Source organism: Patella vulgata, chromosome 1, assembly GCF_932274485.2.
Source record: "Patella vulgata chromosome 1, xgPatVulg1.2, whole genome shotgun sequence".
NCBI lineage: Eukaryota > Metazoa > Mollusca > Gastropoda > Patellidae > Patella > Patella vulgata.
Window position 1 is genome coordinate 37,346,566 of NC_065879.2, and position 16,798 is coordinate 37,363,363.

The 16,798-nt window shown below is 36.7% G+C and overlaps 6 non-coding genes across 6 annotated transcripts; 2 read left to right on the forward strand and 4 right to left on the reverse strand.

The window, feature by feature from the left end:
- Positions 1 to 10,659: 10,659 nt before the first annotated feature.
- Trnaq-cug (transfer RNA glutamine (anticodon CUG)) lies at positions 10,660 to 10,731 on the forward strand. Its single transcript has one exon. It is a non-coding gene; the product is annotated as a tRNA-Gln (tRNA).
- A 133-nt stretch (positions 10,732 to 10,864) lies between these two features.
- Trnas-aga (transfer RNA serine (anticodon AGA)) lies at positions 10,865 to 10,946 on the reverse strand. Its single transcript has one exon. It is a non-coding gene; the product is annotated as a tRNA-Ser (tRNA).
- Positions 10,947 to 11,259: 313 nt separating this feature from the next.
- On the reverse strand, positions 11,260 to 11,333 carry Trnai-aau (transfer RNA isoleucine (anticodon AAU)). Its single transcript has one exon. It is a non-coding gene; the product is annotated as a tRNA-Ile (tRNA).
- A 302-nt stretch (positions 11,334 to 11,635) lies between these two features.
- On the forward strand, positions 11,636 to 11,707 carry Trnaq-uug (transfer RNA glutamine (anticodon UUG)). Its single transcript has one exon. It is a non-coding gene; the product is annotated as a tRNA-Gln (tRNA).
- Positions 11,708 to 12,113: 406 nt separating this feature from the next.
- Trnar-ucu (transfer RNA arginine (anticodon UCU)) lies at positions 12,114 to 12,186 on the reverse strand. The gene has a single exon. It is a non-coding gene; the product is annotated as a tRNA-Arg (tRNA).
- A 367-nt stretch (positions 12,187 to 12,553) lies between these two features.
- On the reverse strand, positions 12,554 to 12,624 carry Trnag-gcc (transfer RNA glycine (anticodon GCC)). The gene has a single exon. It is a non-coding gene; the product is annotated as a tRNA-Gly (tRNA).
- Positions 12,625 to 16,798: the final 4,174 nt, after the last annotated feature.

A 16,798-nucleotide genomic window follows, 5' to 3' on the forward strand; every position in this document is an offset into this window, starting at 1 on the left:
GCTTTATCCTCTAAGTCACACCCACATTTCCGATAAAACCGAAGAAATCGTAACGATCCGACAATCAGTTGCTGAGATCTACTCAAAACAAAAGAAGAATAATAATAATAAGAATAATAATTTTAACAAAAACAATAGTGTTTCACACAAGCTACGCAGTGTGAAACCCTAAATATCTGAATGTTGCAAAAAAAAAACATGGCAAGTAATAGACGGCATATAATCGTAGACATAGACTAGTCATAGACATATAGAATGACTCAAACTAAATAAAGAAAAACACAGCTATGAACTTATCAGTATACACCAGTGAATACTCAATTGGGATCTCGTGGTTCATCACATTTTCTTAGTGTGCCGTTCAAAATTTCGCGGCACACTTAGGACGACCTCGCGGCACACTGGTCGAGAATCACTGCCTTAACGTAAGGTCACAGAGCGCCGAAAACCGAGTTTCAAATAAAGCCGTTAGAAAAATATAGCCCATATCGCCTGCAGACGGTTTTCGGCGAAGGTGGTTAACTGCGAAACGGAACGTTGCAGAACGCTGAATATCAATAGGGTGGTCCTCTCATTAACTCAATGCTTCAAACCAAATGTGAACAACCTACGTTAAAATTGCAGTGTGTAAGAGCTAAATCTGCCTATTGCAGGTTATTTTTCAGACTTCAAATATAATATAGATTATTATTTAGACATTACACGATATATTTTAATATATCACTTGAAAAATGGATTAGAACAATCGCGGCATTTAATAATTTAACGTTATGGACAATAGACTTCATTATCGTAGCAATGGTACTTGACAATCAGGGCTGTTTGGACAAAATCTTTAACCATTCATAACTTCGCTCAGTAAAGAAATTTGATTGACATTTTCAATATATTCATATTATCTATTTTAAAACTATATAATGCATCTTTAAGGTATGTGGCCTTTATAGTCCAGGAGCTAATGACAAAATAATATGGTCATCAGTTACAAAAGGTTTGATCCCCCAAATTGGTAGCAGGTGTTGGTAGGAGTAAAAATCAGTTGGTCAGATCGGGCACTGCTGGGGCGTATAGCCGCAGCAGCACCTTAAAGTAGCTCCCAGGGGGCCTAAAATTAGGTCATAAGTTACATGGCTGAAACTTTGTAGGGACAATGGTATCCATAGTCGGAGTAAATATTTCACAAATCTAACCAAAATTTCCGGGGCTTTCCCCAAGTCAGACCACGCCCAATATCGCCTCACGGGGCTAATAATATGGTCATCAGTTACATGGCTGAAACTTACCAGAAACGAAGATCCTCACTTGGTAAATACAATTTTCAAAAATCTAACCAAAAATTTGGGGGCTTTCCCCAAGTCAGATCGCTCTAAAGTATGTCCGACCACACCCTAAAAATGGGGCTTTTTATATGGTCATAAGTTACATGGCTGAAACTTACCAGAAACAAAGATCCATACTTGGTAAATACAATTTTCAAAAATCTAACCAAAACTTTGGGGGCTTTCCCCAAGTCAGATCGCCCTAAAGTATGTCCGACCACACCCTAAAAATGGGGCTTTTTATATGGTCATAAGTTACATGGCTGAAACTTACTGGAAACAAAGATCCATACTTGGAAAACATATTTTTAAAAAATCTAACCAAAAATGTTGGGGCTTTCCTCAAGTCAGATCGTCCTAAAGCCCACCTGGCCACGCCCTAAAAGTGGGACTTTTTATATGGTCATCAGTTACATGGCTGAAACTTACCAGAAATATTGTTCCATGCATGAAAAATGTATTTTTCGAAAATCTAACCATAAATGTGGGGGCTTTCCCCAAGTCAGACAGGTCTTAAAATTGCAGCCCCACCCACCCCCTCTATATAAAGCTTATAATAATGTAATATCAATAATACATTGTTAAACCGCATCAAGATTCAAAATTATAGCACAAGAATAGAACAAATGTTTATTAGCTATGTGAAATCCTAAAATGAGCAATGGTATCAAGTGTTTTAGGAAGAGTAAGCATGTCATATCCCATTCACGACACCTCTTATGAATAGATAGTTAGGACTGATGTTAAATTTATGTCTTCAAACGTTCTGTATTCCATCACAAGTTGCTTTGGTTTGAATTCGATAGTTTTTGCTGTTCCCGATCTTCGATAATGAATAACAACCTAATGGATTTTAAAAAATGTTAGTCAGTGATGAATTACTGAAATTATGAAATCTATTTATAGTTCTAATACATATAACTTTAGTTATCCTTCCTCCTCATTGGTAAATATTTGTTACGCACAACATTTAAATGATTTAAAATAAGTGACTAAGTGTGGCTGGGTGATGCCAATAGTTAATCTGTCACACTTTCATCGTCACTACAAGAATTGTTTGATTCGTCATCGGAGTCCTTGCTCTCTTGGTCACTATCTTCATCTATGAAAATACTCTCAACTGACACGGGAGAAACATCACTATCAAACCACTTTAATTCATACACCCCATCATCATTTCAAACCCACCCTCTATTCTTTGGATGGAAATTGGGGAGATTATTCTTTGAAGCATTTATCCAGACACTACAAATATAATTCGCTCTCTTGATTTTCAAAGTTAATACCTGTGAGCATGGCGGCAAAGGGCTTGCTTCTATACCTTTAATACCAGAAAGACATCCATTTTTAGGCATCCTATAGATACAACAAACAAATCCTTCAATAACTATTTACTCCAGAAGGAATGAATTCACTTTTACCAAGAGAAAACAAGGCAATTATTAGTGATTGATGGTCAGTCTCAACAAAATCCCGAATGCCTACTGTATCATGAAGAGTGTCTTTACCAGAAAGAATTTCAACAAATCTATCGTAGTTTTTAAAAGTAACCCAAGTTGATAGGTGTGGTGACACCATCATGCCAATGGGTGTTTCTTGGTTGCGCTCACTGGATGTAAATGTCAATTCTGTTTCGAGTCCCTCAATGCTATTGTAACTTTATGTATGTCCCAAACGATTAAGAATCTCAATAACTTTTTTACTGCCTTTAAGACTTTTCATTGAAAGACCCTGTTGTAGGTGTTTTGATGGCTTAGTCCCACCCCTGGTTAAAGAATAAATGACATGCTGACTAATGGAATTAATTCTCTTGACTTTGTTTTATCCACAATTAGAGTATGGACCAACTAGTAGATGTGTAAAGAAAGGGGAAACCATGTCTGGTACTGCTATTTCACCATTTATGATATGTTGTATGGTTAAATTTTCAGGCAGTTTCATTTTCTTCGTACTGAATATTTCTCATCGGAGTAAGAAAGTGACACTCTGAAGTTCTGAACTGTATGTTCAGTTTCGCTGGCGTTGTCAGATGCCTTGCGAACAGCGTCATCAACATTTAAACCTTTACTGAAGACAATATTACCAAATCTTTTATTCCCACTGTCAATTGAAATATTCTCACCAAAGAATTTAACCAGCTTGTTCTAAAAATCGCTGAGCAAAATACCTAACTCTGTATAGTTTCCGCCACCAAATTCTAATAAACATGACTGATAGTATTGCAGTAATTTATTTAACAGGTAGACCTCTTGTTTTTCCCGAATAATGTCAGTCACAATACTACATAAAGCATCAAATGCTTTGGTATGTATATTCCTAGTATCATGTCATTCACTTTTATCATATGACCCGCTTACTTCTCGCATCTTTTCAACTCTGTGTTGATATTCTATTCTGCACATTGCATGATAATGAATGTCTTTGCCAATGAAATCTATATCTTGGATGTTCTTAAGCATATTTTCATCCTGAAGAATTGTTGCATATTCTTGAATATTTTTTTCGATTGTCTTTGTGAAACAGGTTATTACTGTCTGTTTGTGACCTTGATGTTTTCTGTTTGATTTACTGCAAAACCGGCAGACCTTCTCGAACACACCTGAACTGGATGCAGAAGTCAATGTTAAACATGATCTCATCAATTTTGGATTGGAATTTGGATTGACATTTTCTTGTACTTCATCATTCTGTTTCTTTTGAATTTTAGATATCTCTGTAAATCTTCTACATCATTCCATATGAAATCCTGTTAACTCATATACAACTTTGGGGGCATAATTTCAGCATACTTCACACGTGACTTTTTACAGATTTCAAAAATTTTTGACAGTTTTGTAGAGTACCTTTCTTAAAAACAAGAATCGGCACCATTGCTAGAATGAAGAGAGCACCAGCCTTCGTACGATATGATGTATACCAGAATGAAATGAAATGAAATGGGGTTTAACGTCCTACTGTTTTGCTCCGAACTGGGCTAATGAAGACAGGCATACACCATGCAGTGTGCTATGAGGGAAATTTTGTCCGGACAGCGGCACTACGGCCAATCTTATATCGAATTCCAACTGTCAAGGGATCTTTTACGTGCACGCCAATGTGTACACGGGACCTCGGGTTTTTCGTATCATCCGAATGACTAGACAGCTGTCCTTGTCAGGCCCTCCGTCCTGCATGACTGACAAGGGGAATCGCGCCGGAAAATCTGGATGAACTTTCTCGGCCAATGCAGGGATCGAACACCCCCGACCTCCAGGCTAGCGAGCCAGCGCCTTACCCACTTAGCCACTGTGATCCCCGTATACCAGAATAAAGAAGTAAGGATGGTTGATTTTTCTAACTTGACGTATTTGTATTTTTGTATGTATTTATCTACCGTAAACATGGACATATTTGTACTGGATCTACTCTAATTTATATACATGCTTATATATATTACTGCTTGACTTTATGCCTTAATTCAGAATATTTGGAAATTTCAGTTATATTACCAATTGGATTGATTTTACCATCGTCTTTTTCAATTTCCATGTTGTATTAAGTTCTTAGACTTCAACTTGCAAAATGAATGAAATTTGTTCCGACTGTAAAAGTTACATACTTTTTGTGTGGAAGAAAACAAAATAATTGTACTCTATGAGACACTGTAACTGAAGACTAATATACAATACATGTATACCTATAGAATATTATATTGTACAAACTATTTATATTATGAGATAAAAAAGTTCATTTTTGGTGGCACAGAGATAACCTGTTCTAATGATCACCATGGGAACTGCAAGACCCAAGTTATAAAACACATATTACAACACTGTTATTTCATTTCACACTTTTTAAAATGTAAATATGTTTAGATGATTTATATAGAGGTGGTGGGTGGGGATGCAATTCTAAGGCCCTTCTGACTTGTGGAAAGCCCCCACATTTATGGTTAGATTTTCGAAAATACATTTTTCATGCATGGAACAATATTTCTGGTAAGTTACAGCCATGTAACTGGTGTCCATATAAAAAGTCCCACTTTTAGGGCGTGGCCAGGTGGGCTTTAGGACGATCTGACTTGAGGAAAGCCCCAACATTTCTGGTTAGATTTGTGAAAAATATGTTTTCCAAGTATGGATCTTTGTTTCCAGTAAGTTTCAGCCATGTAACTTATGACCATATAAAAAAGCCCATGTTTAGGGTGTGGTCGGACATACTTTAGAGTGGTCTGACTTGGGTAAAGCCCCCAAAATTTGGGTTAGATTTTTGAAAATTGTATTTACCAAGTATGGATCTTTGTTTCTGGTAAGTTTCAGCCATGTAACTTATGACCATATAAAAAGCCCCATTTTTAGGGTGTGGTCGGACATACTTTAGAGCGATCTGACTTGGGGAAAGCCCCCAAATTTTTGGTTAGATTTTTGAAACTTGTATTTACCAAGTGTGGATCTTCGTTTCTGGTAAGTTTCAGCCATGTAACTGATGACCATATTATTAGCCCCGTGTGGCGATATTGGGCGTGGTCTGACTTGGGGAAAGCCCCGGAAATTTTGGTTAGATTTGTGAAATATTTACTCCGACTATGGATAACATTGTCCCTACAAAGTATTAGCCATGTAACTTATGACCTAATTTTAGGCCCCCTGGGGGCTACTTTAAGGTGCTGCTGCGGTTATACGCCCCAGCAGGGCCCGATCTGACCAATTGATTTTTACTCCTACCGACACCCGCTACAAATTTGGGGGATCAAACCTTTTGTAACTGATGACCATATTATTTTGTCATTAGCTCCTGGACTATTACCGCATTGACAGTTTTCGACTAAGTAGCATCAATCTGGACCGAAAGATTGCGGAAAGCTGATATTGATATTATATTAGAGACTTTTGGCAAGCGTAAATTCCTGTACTGGTCCGTATCGCGTATCCTGAGGAAAAGAACCCGAGAAAAAGCAAGGTTTTTCTTTCGGGGATTATTCTGAAGTATTTCTTCCCCAGCATAACCGAAGTCGAGGTCTTTATCTTGCTTATAAACCGTCATGTTCACATGTACGTAAAATGAGCATATCCCAGAATTCCAGTAAGAAAAAACTTGTATCATATTTTTTTATGCAAAAACAAAAACCTACCCTGGATGAATAACCCGGTTTTTTTAAAAAAAAAAAAAATATAATTGTGCAGTTAATGCGATCGAAGGCTTTTTCTTGATTAAATGATAATATATAGGCACTGGACTCATTTGTGTTTATATAATTTAGGAGTGTATCAATTGAATGTATCAAAAATTGGTTTCATTTGATCCGGCTCCAGTTTGTGTATTAGAGATTAATTTGTTAATAACTGTATCGATTCTTGTGCTTAGTTCGTTCGTTCGTTCGTCCACTTCCACCTAAGGTGATATCGTAGACAAGTTGTGCTTAGTATTTTTGTGATGATTTTATAGTCGACACATAACGGGCTTGTTTTGATGCAATAAACATATTATCTTATCTTATCTTATCTTATCGGTCTATAGTTCTTAAGTAATCGGTGGTCGCCTTTATTCTTATAATTAAGTGTTATTATACCAGTTCTCATTGTTTTTGATAATTCACCCTGTAAAAAGATGTTGATTATTACTTCTGTTAGTCGGATCCCATGGTGTCAAAGAATTTAAAATGTAGAAATAACATGGAATACCATTATGCCCGGGCTACGGTTTCTTCTAAGCTTTATAAGAACTTCTCTCTAGTTATAGAATTTGATAGGTTATCTTTTTCCGTGTTAGAGAATTTATGTCACTGTTTTCAATACAGGAGTTTATTAGGATATCGTCAATATTTTGAGATGTATATAATTGTTGCTAATATTGGTGAATTGTGTCTAAAATATTTTGTTCATTATCACATACTGCATTATTTTGATTGATTGGTTGTTTAATTTGCTTGTTTGCACCGATTTTAACTCCTGATAGTTTATATATTTTAGAATTAGTAGATAAATCAGTTTGAGGTATTTCTAATTTTGATCGTATAATGTAGTCTCATTTTGTCATAGATTACATCCAAGCCAATAAGGTAAGCCTATATTTACCGTTTTGATTGATGCAAGCCCAAACCTAATTAATCTTTACGTTAACAATTACACGCAAGCTTTTGTAATAATGGATTTGTTTTCTTCTATTATTTGATTCATTTAATTAGATGATTATGGCCAAGCTTGCATACATAATGGTATAGGTCAGTATGTTTCAAGTCTGGAAGCAGAAACTAACTATATCTAGTAGTAGTAATATCAGTGAAGTTTTACAATTGTGGGTAAAGCTAAATTTATCGTGAGACAAAAAATAGAAAAAAAGTAGAGGCGTTCGCAGAAAATTTCTTGTGCTTTTCGCAGTTTTAAATGCAGAATCTCGCGTACAATAGATTTATTCTATGAATATTTGTCTATACAGACGTGGTCTCGAATAACGAAAGATGGGATATTTAAACTTGAGAAGATTTACATTTAGAATTCCTGCACGTAATTATTACCGACCTTGGTAGGTACTTATCACCACAGGCACTTGTAACCTGGAAAAGTTTACAAAAAGGGCGATAGGCCTATAGCCTACCTACATGTAGCAGAAATTTACCTTGAATATACCTATTTAATATAGATTTAATTGTTTGCAAAAAACAAACAAGAACTGATTTATGTACGGTACCATTTTTTTAAAAAAATTGTGAGAAATCGGTTTTGCCAAGCTCGAGCCGTTTTATCGATCGACATTCAGAAACGAGTTACGAAATCGTGTTTATAAAATAAGTTATACCTGTATTTTATATACTTCAAACGATATTACGTGGATCGGGATACATTGTCTATGGGGTCTAGACTACCCTAAATTTTTGACGTATTTTCTATTTATAGTACAAGTATTAATATCCGAAATACTGTTTAAAAAAAGTCCGTGCGGCCTGTCATTTAATATGTTTCGGCCTCCTGCGGTACAATAACCGTCATTAGATCTCACTAAAGAAGGCTGTAAGGAAATGAAATGAAATGAAATGGGGTTTAACGTCCTACTGTTCTGCTCCTAACCTGGGCTAATGAAGACGGGCATACGCCATACAGTGTGCTATGAAGGAAATTTTGCCCGGGCAGCGGCGCCACGACCTACTCTTATATCGAATTCCAACTGCCAAGGGGTCTTTTACGTGCACGCCAATGTGTACACGGGACCTCGGTTTTTCGTCCCATCCGAACGACTAGACAGCTGTCCTTGTCAGGCCCTCCGTCCTGCATCACTGACAAGGGGGAAACCACGCCGGAAAATCTGGATGAACTTTCTCGGCCAATGCAGGGATCAAGGTTGTAAGACAGCAACATCGATTGAGTTATTTCAATATTTTCCGCAATGCAATTAATTATGCATGCGCGCTCATCTACTTATTATAAACAGGTTGGAATTGGAAGGGTTATATCTGGTGCAATGCTTGTGCGCGCTCTTCTACTTATAAACAGGTTGGAAGTTTAAACTTAAAAAAACAAAAAAAGCAAAAAAAAAACCCCCGAATCAAACATGTACGCGTTGAAGGTTCTTGTTATTTACAATACAGTGCAAGCACGAAAAAGCATGGTCTGTTTTGACAATCACCGGGTTAGTATGTTGGGGTGTTCATTTATATGAACACCTACTTTTCCTCAAATGATCACCAGCGCACGTGCTAAAACAACACATTACAGGCTGATCAGTAACTTGAACACCAGAGTCAGAACAAAGGGTCCAGTGTGTAAGTAAGGGTTATCGACTGAGACAGAGGGGTTCAAGGTTTTCAATGATTTCCAGATTTGTGGCCCTTTATATTTAATGTTTTGAGTACTCAACGTCAGTATAGGGCAGAATTAGAAGTCAAACAAGTATTACAATTACATAATGGGTTGTTATTCGTACTTTTATTTTTATGTGTTGTAAATGTTTTCCTTACCGACAAGTGGGGTTCGATGGCCGAATGGTTAGCGCGTGCGCGCTGTATCATAACGTCTGTCATTGAGTCAACTGGCGTGGTGCTTGACCAGGTGTAGGGTAGCCTGTCCAACCTCGTGGGTTTTCTCGGGGTCCTCCGGTTTCCTCCCACTGCTAAAGACCCCTACGCCCAAACGAATTATTGAAATAAAATTGAACCATGTTAGTCCCGAAATACCTCTTTTGTGTCGAGTGAACGTTAAACCCCATTTCTCTCTCCATCCCCACAAAAGAAAAAATATGCGACACCCTTATTGACTGCCCGGACGACTTAGCTGCTGTGGGCGTATGTTTCGTTGTCTGGCAACCTATCTTTAAATTCCACAACAGGCCAATGAATAATATAATAATTATTTGGTGTGAATGGGGTATGCTGCATTGACTGGAATACGTTTTACATTCACGATTTGTCAGCAACAAAATAACCATGTACGAAAAAAATAGCATGTGCGATGTTGTAGGAAAGGTATTTTACAAGATTACAAATTATCTAAAACATGGCCAAACAGAAATTTATCCGAGTTCGCTAGGTTTTGTGTATTTGTTCCTCATACTTTTGGATGCGTTTTCTAGCTAATGATACTATTTCACAATCTACATTGAAAAAATATTTATTTATTGTTTTAACTGCATGTATTTATATTTTGTAACTAACACGGTATTTCTTGTTATTTACAATACAGTTCACGCACGAAAATGCATGGTCTGTTTTGACAATCACCGGGTTAGTATGTTGGGGTGTTCATTTATAAGAACTACTTTTCCTCAAATGATCACCTGTGCACGTGCTAAAACAACACATTACAGGTTGATCAGTAACTTTATAAACCTGTAACGGCAAATATCTTTGATCTTTGGGGTATATTCTATGCCCTGAATAACTTGAGGTCTGAAAGTCGAGGGGAATTTGGGGTTATTCTTCTGAAAGTTTTTCTTTAAACCTGTAACAGATTATTCTTCCAGGGTAGGGGTTTTTTTTCTCCATAAGAAAACATGATCTAAGGTTTTTCTTTTGGGAATTCTGGCATATTCTCATTTTGTGTACATGTAAACATAGACGGTTTATAAGCAAGATAAAGTCCTCGACTTCGGTTATGCTGGGGAAGAAAATCTTAAGAAAAAACCCTCGACAGAAAACCCTCGGCCTCCCGGCCTCGGTTTTTCTTTTTCTCGGGTTATTTTCTTCAGTCTTTCTTTCCCCAGCATAATCTCGGTCTCATGCTTTATCCTACACTGAACACCCGAGTCAGAACAAAGGGTCCAGTGTGTAAGACTAAAATATCCCCCACCCCACCTAAATTGTTATAGTTTTCCAATTAAGCTTGAAACTAGAATATTGATTAATTAATTTATGATACTTTGGCTCTGACGTGGTTCTATGGTGTAATGGTCAGCACTCTGGACTCTGAATCCAGCGATCCGAGTTCGAGTCTCGGTAGAACCTAACTGTTTTGCGTAGTTATTTCACATATTTATGGTTAGTTTTCGTTAATTTCGAAAAACCTTTTATTAATTGAAATATTAAGCTTTGCAAAACATTTTATTGCTATAATAAATAAAATAGTAAAAATTGTTTACGTCGCCGATAGGATTCGAACCTATGCGGGGAGACCCCAATGGATTTCTAGTCCATCGCCTTAACCACTCGGCCACGACGACTGTGGAATATGGGGATTATTTCTTATTATCAATTACGCATTATAATTATCCGCTGACCTATTCACCTTTTATTGGTGACGTCGTAAACCTTGATATTAACCAACGACGCTGGTTAGATTATTATTAACAGACTAAGTTTATAGTTGTATTTATCTCCACTATTTTTACTATTAAATGTCTGAATGGCAGAGCAGAAATAGTTAAACCCCATTTCAGTCATAGCTGTAACTAAACAACTCGTTACGTTGATTTCACTGAATTGATAATAATATTGGAGGAATGGCGGAGGAGAGCGGGAAAAAAAAATAACACTTGGCTCCTGTGGGGGTCGAACCCACGACATCCGCGTTATTAGCACGGCGCTCTAACCGACTGAGCTAAGGGGCCACGAACTGACGAATTTCAACTTATATTTTGTTTGTTATGTTTTGCGTGGTGCAGTCCCCAAAGCCAATATTTCAGTTTACAAATTTTGAGTGAAATTTGTTAATTTCATTCATTAGTTACGTGTAGCTGTGAGTTCACCTCAGATGTCCTGAATTAGTCCAAGCTGTACATTTTTGATAGGTGAGTAAATCGAATGGAGTTTGTTTTACATGGGCCTGAAAGTCCATGGTTTTACTGTTCTACTGTACAAGAGTAGATACTATTTTTAACTTGAGCTATGATAATTGGCAGAGCAACCAGCAGGTTCTATGGTGTAATGGTTAGCACTCTGGACTTTGAATCCAGCGATCCGAGTTCGAGTCTCGGTAGAACCTAACTTTTTCTGAGTGGAGGTTGTGTGCATAGATAATCCTATAAGAGATAATCCTATAAAAGATATCCTTAGGAGGATATATCCATGGTTGTGTGTAAACCTCCTTTAGACTAACCCCCAATTAAATCGCGTTCCCCCAAACCACCTATCGCAGTACCGGCATGGTCATGCCATGGACGATTTTCCTTAACAACATTTAAAAAAAAATTGGCATTTAAAATATTATATTAATTTAATACTAATAATAGTGTATTCTATTTCTAGAATCTCACCGTACATATAAACTCAAATTACTAAGTAAAATAGAGTGGGGCTAAATTACTTTTCAAAAAGCCGCCTAGGTTAAATGGGGAACCTCTGTTTGACCTAAGAAGCCAAAAATACTAAAAATGAGGACATGCCTCTATCATCCCCGGCGGGATTCGAACCCGCGACCTCTGGATTAGAAGTCCAGCGCGCTATCCGCTGCGCTACGGGGACTGCCGATAATCACTTGACGATTATACACGACTCTCACGTCTTGTGGTGTCAGTTGTTAGTTTCCTCGACAAAATTCACAATTTCCTGCAACAATAAACGATAACAGTAAACAAACCGGATAAACAAACCTACCAAATTTCTGTAATAAGTTGTCTTACCTTTAACAGTAAACAAACCGGATAAACAAACCTACCAAATTCCTGTAATAAGTTGTCTTACCTTTAACACTTACAAATTTATTCTTCAAATATAGCTCGTTGTCTTTCTGGTCCTAGTTAGTAGCTAAAATAAGATTTGAGCAGGTTTGATTTCCGTTTCCTTCAAATTTTGTTGATAACTGTTCAAGCAATAAGGTAAAAATATTCTGTGCATCGACCGGGAATCGAACCCGGGTCACCCGCGTGGCAGGCGAGTATTCTACCACTAGACCACCGATGCGTACACGTTATAAAGTTAATAAGATAATATTACATATTGCCTCGTAGAAAGACACTCACAGTCGTCGCCTTGAACCATAGATTTATATATCGCTTGTCGTGCTCAGCCTATTCGAGTCTATTAATAGAATGGTCTCGCTCAGGAGAAACAAAATGGCGGCTATCGAGGGGCAAACGTCAATGGTGGTGAATGAATGGTAATACTAAACTACATTCAGAATCTAATACGAAATTTTATATTCCGAAAAAGTTTTTTTTTGGTTAGGCCCATTGGTGGATGAAGTTAATTAAATCTACTTCAAGGTTCAAGGATTTTTTTCCCCAAAACATAATAAGACATGGAGTAGATCTAATTAAAACATAGAAAGAAGAGCTTTCATTAATTTTTATTTTGAAAATTTAAAAATAAAAATTAATAAAAGGATTTTTTTTCTTTTAGGTCTGGTTAGGGTAGAGCCCAACTGGACGTTATGCTGTAGCCTACTAGCACTGATAACTAATTTATTTTTAAAATTAGTACCGTAATTGTTTGTTTAGGGTAGGCCTACTCTTTAAAAAATATTTTGGTGGAAAATATCTCTGAATTTCAATTGTCCTAATTAAATTTTCAATTATTTCGAAATGGGCAGATTTTATTATGTTGAGTTTGGAAAAAATACCCCCAAAACAGCAAACAATTATTATTGTTTTACTTACCTTATTGATTAAATCAATAATCAAATAAAAGATCAAATTACATTTATAACAAAAACTGAGTCAACAAGTTAATTAACTGTTTTAATAACAATTGTATTACAATAATTATTTTATACAGTAATAAAAATTACTTTAAATAATAATAATGATATAATAGTATTAGTAATAGCCAATTAGTTTATATTAACAATATTATACATTAATAAACAATTAGTTTACTAACAATCATATACAGTAATAAAAAACGGGGTGTGGTGTGGTCGAGTGGTCTGATGCGCGCGTTTCAGATCATAAGGTCTGTCAAATGACGTGGTTTCCATCCCAAGCTTGTACAATGTTTGTGACAAGGAGTAGGGTCGCCTGCCGAACTTTGTGGGTTTTCTGCCACTGCTAAAGACCCCTACGCACAAGCGAATTATTGAAATATAATAAAATTCTACCATAATATGATAGTCCTGAAATTGCCTAGTTTGTGACAATAGTCAATTAGGCGTTAAAGTAGCTAAGTCTCTAACCCAATATCATCCAAAATCTTCGACATTGAAAACACGATTTATTTGTCGGTTTAAATCAACATTGATGTTGTGATCTTACCGGGAAAATATGGCCTTCTGATATCCAATATTTAAGACAAAATAAACATTTTACAATTGGTACACGAATCGTGTACCATAATGCGTTTCAGTGCTATTTGTAATAAGGGACTCGAAAAACGAGGCTAGGCATATTCCACAAGTCATGTCAAACGGTGATGCTATATTCTTATCTGGAGAGCAAGCCCAATAAATAAACTTACGAATGGTAACTTATCTCCAAATCCTTAGAAAAAGGTTGTAGCAACTAAAAACACACGTTTTCACCATTACCATTTCCAGCGGACGTCAACTTGCCCACTTACAAAATGGTGGACCGCTTCCATTAGTTGGCCAAGGTCTTACGTAATTGAACCTCCTCTAGTTCTATTTATAACTCTATGACTTGAACTCGATAAGAATTTGGGGTATGGGCGGTCATAAAATTTTTATAAACCGGCCTAAATAAAATTATATTTAAAGTAAATATGCCCCCCCCCCCCCCCAAAAAAAAAATAGCCGACAATAGTTTTCTAAAATACCTACTGTTTGTAATCTATAGGCACCAGTCAGGGATCACCATGTGGAGTATTGATTTGAGGACGTGGCACCCTGCACCCATGTAGTCTCATTGCCATTGTACGAAAAATCGCGTTTTTAGCTTGTGGTCCGTCTAGAAGTCACACTTATTATCCGATTTAATAAAAAAAAAAACGTTTGAATATATCACCGCTACACCGTAATATTGGTTGAGTTCGAATTTCGTGAAAATCGGGCCAAAACTGCCGGACAAAATGGCCGCCCCTCGTACGCAAATAGTGTAAATATATGGTGTATCAAGGTTGTGGACCCTCTAGAAGTCACAATTTTGGTCCGATGTTGATAAAACTTGAAATGCATGTTTCTAGCCCAAAGATCTTGGTTACTTTCGATATCGGATCGTAACTTCCTGAATTATGGCCCCTGATATTATACGAAAAATCGCTTTTTTAGCTTGTGGCCCCTCTAGAGGTCACACTTATTATCCGATTTTTTTTTAAAAAAAACGTTTGAATATATCACCGTTACACCGTAATGTTGGTTGAGTTCGAATTTCGTGAAAATCGGGCCAAAACTGCCGGACAAAATGGCCACCCCTCGTATACGCAAATAGAGATCACAATTTTGATCCGATTTTGATGAAAATACACGTTTATAACACAAAGATCTTGGTTCCTTCCCGAATTATGGCCCTTGATTGTACAAAAAATCACGTTTTTTACTTGAGGTCACAATTTTCATCCAATTTAAAAAAAACCCCAACAAAAACGTATGAATATATCACCGTTACACACTTTTGATAATCGGGCATATCCGAACGTAACTTATGTCCCCTGATTGTTCGAAAATTGCATTTTTAGCTTGCGGATTCTCTATAGGTCACAATTTTTTTCCGATTTTAAAAACCGCTTAAATATATCACCATTCCACCATAATGAAGGTTGAATTCGAATTTTGGGAAAATTGAAATGAAACTGCCCAACAGGTCACAATTTTTTTCCGATTTTAAAAACCGCTTAAATATATCACCATTCCACCATAATGAAGGTTGAATTCGAATTTTGGGAAAATTGAAATGAAACTGCCCAACAGAATGGCCGTTCTTTGTACGCGGATTGTGTAAAAGTATGTAATACGAAGGTTGTGGACCCACCAGAGGTCACAATTTTTATCCGATTTTTATGAAAGTTAAAACATGGTTTTATATCCCAAAGATCTCAGTCCCTTTTGATATTTGCGCATTTCAGACCATAACTTTCTGAATTATTGTACAAAAAAAACCGCGTTTGCTTTTAGCTTGTTCTCTATCCATCTCTTGCAAAATGTGGGCGTATCCTGCCCGACAGTCGCTGTTTCTTTCAATGTGGTTTTTTTTTGTGTGTGTGTAGCCGTGTATTTAACAGCAGTGATTAATTAATATTTGCGAATTTGACTCTGAATTAAAGTTTCTGGTCGTCATTTTTGGGTGTTAAGCAGTGGAAAGGTAGATAAAATCCGAAAAATGAAAAACCGAAATATCAATCAGTAGCTTTAAGAAAGCAAAATCAAAATATCATCGGTGAAAGTCTTACAGATGTGGGTACTGGAATTCGACTTAAGACGCATCAAAGACCCGACATGCGACTCGTTATAAAATATTGATCGCGACACGAGATAACCTAGTTGTCCGAAGTTTCGAGTAAGCAAAACTGGTGAAAATGAAATGCTTACCCGTTTGATGAACTGGCGACTTAAACGGAATTGGGCTTGGTGAAGACTTGGGACTCGCCTCGGACTCTCGCGACTTGTTCCCACCAATAGGCTGGGTAAATCAAAAGATTTTAGCTTAGACTTACGGTTAGTGGTATGGTAGTAGCTGTTGGTTTAACGTTCGCTCATGGGTGGCGCTGGCTTGTTTTGGGCCTTTTTTGACGAAAGTGAATTTGGTCGTTTTGGAATTTGTCCGTTTGACGATGTCCAGTTTATATATCGTCTGCTGAATGTTGACGAATTTTCAATTCAGTATCTTTTTTTATTAATACAGAACGGAATCGAACCATTTTTGGACTGTTATCTAATAGCACACGAGATTTGAATTGACAACCAGCCAATAATATGTTACATTCCCTATTTATGCAAGTTTTATTGCGTACCTGTTAATGCACCTATTTATAGGTTAGTTTTGTAAGATTTATAAAAAAACATTACGATAAAAGAACAGTTTAACATTACAGTTATAAGGACTGTTACAATCAAAAAGTAATAATAGAATAGGAGACACTATTACGTGTTAACCAACAACTAAAAAACTGTATAGGGCGGTATATTGAATATCCAAATACAAACCTTCTATATTGATCCAAGTTCGATATAATAGCTAATCACTTT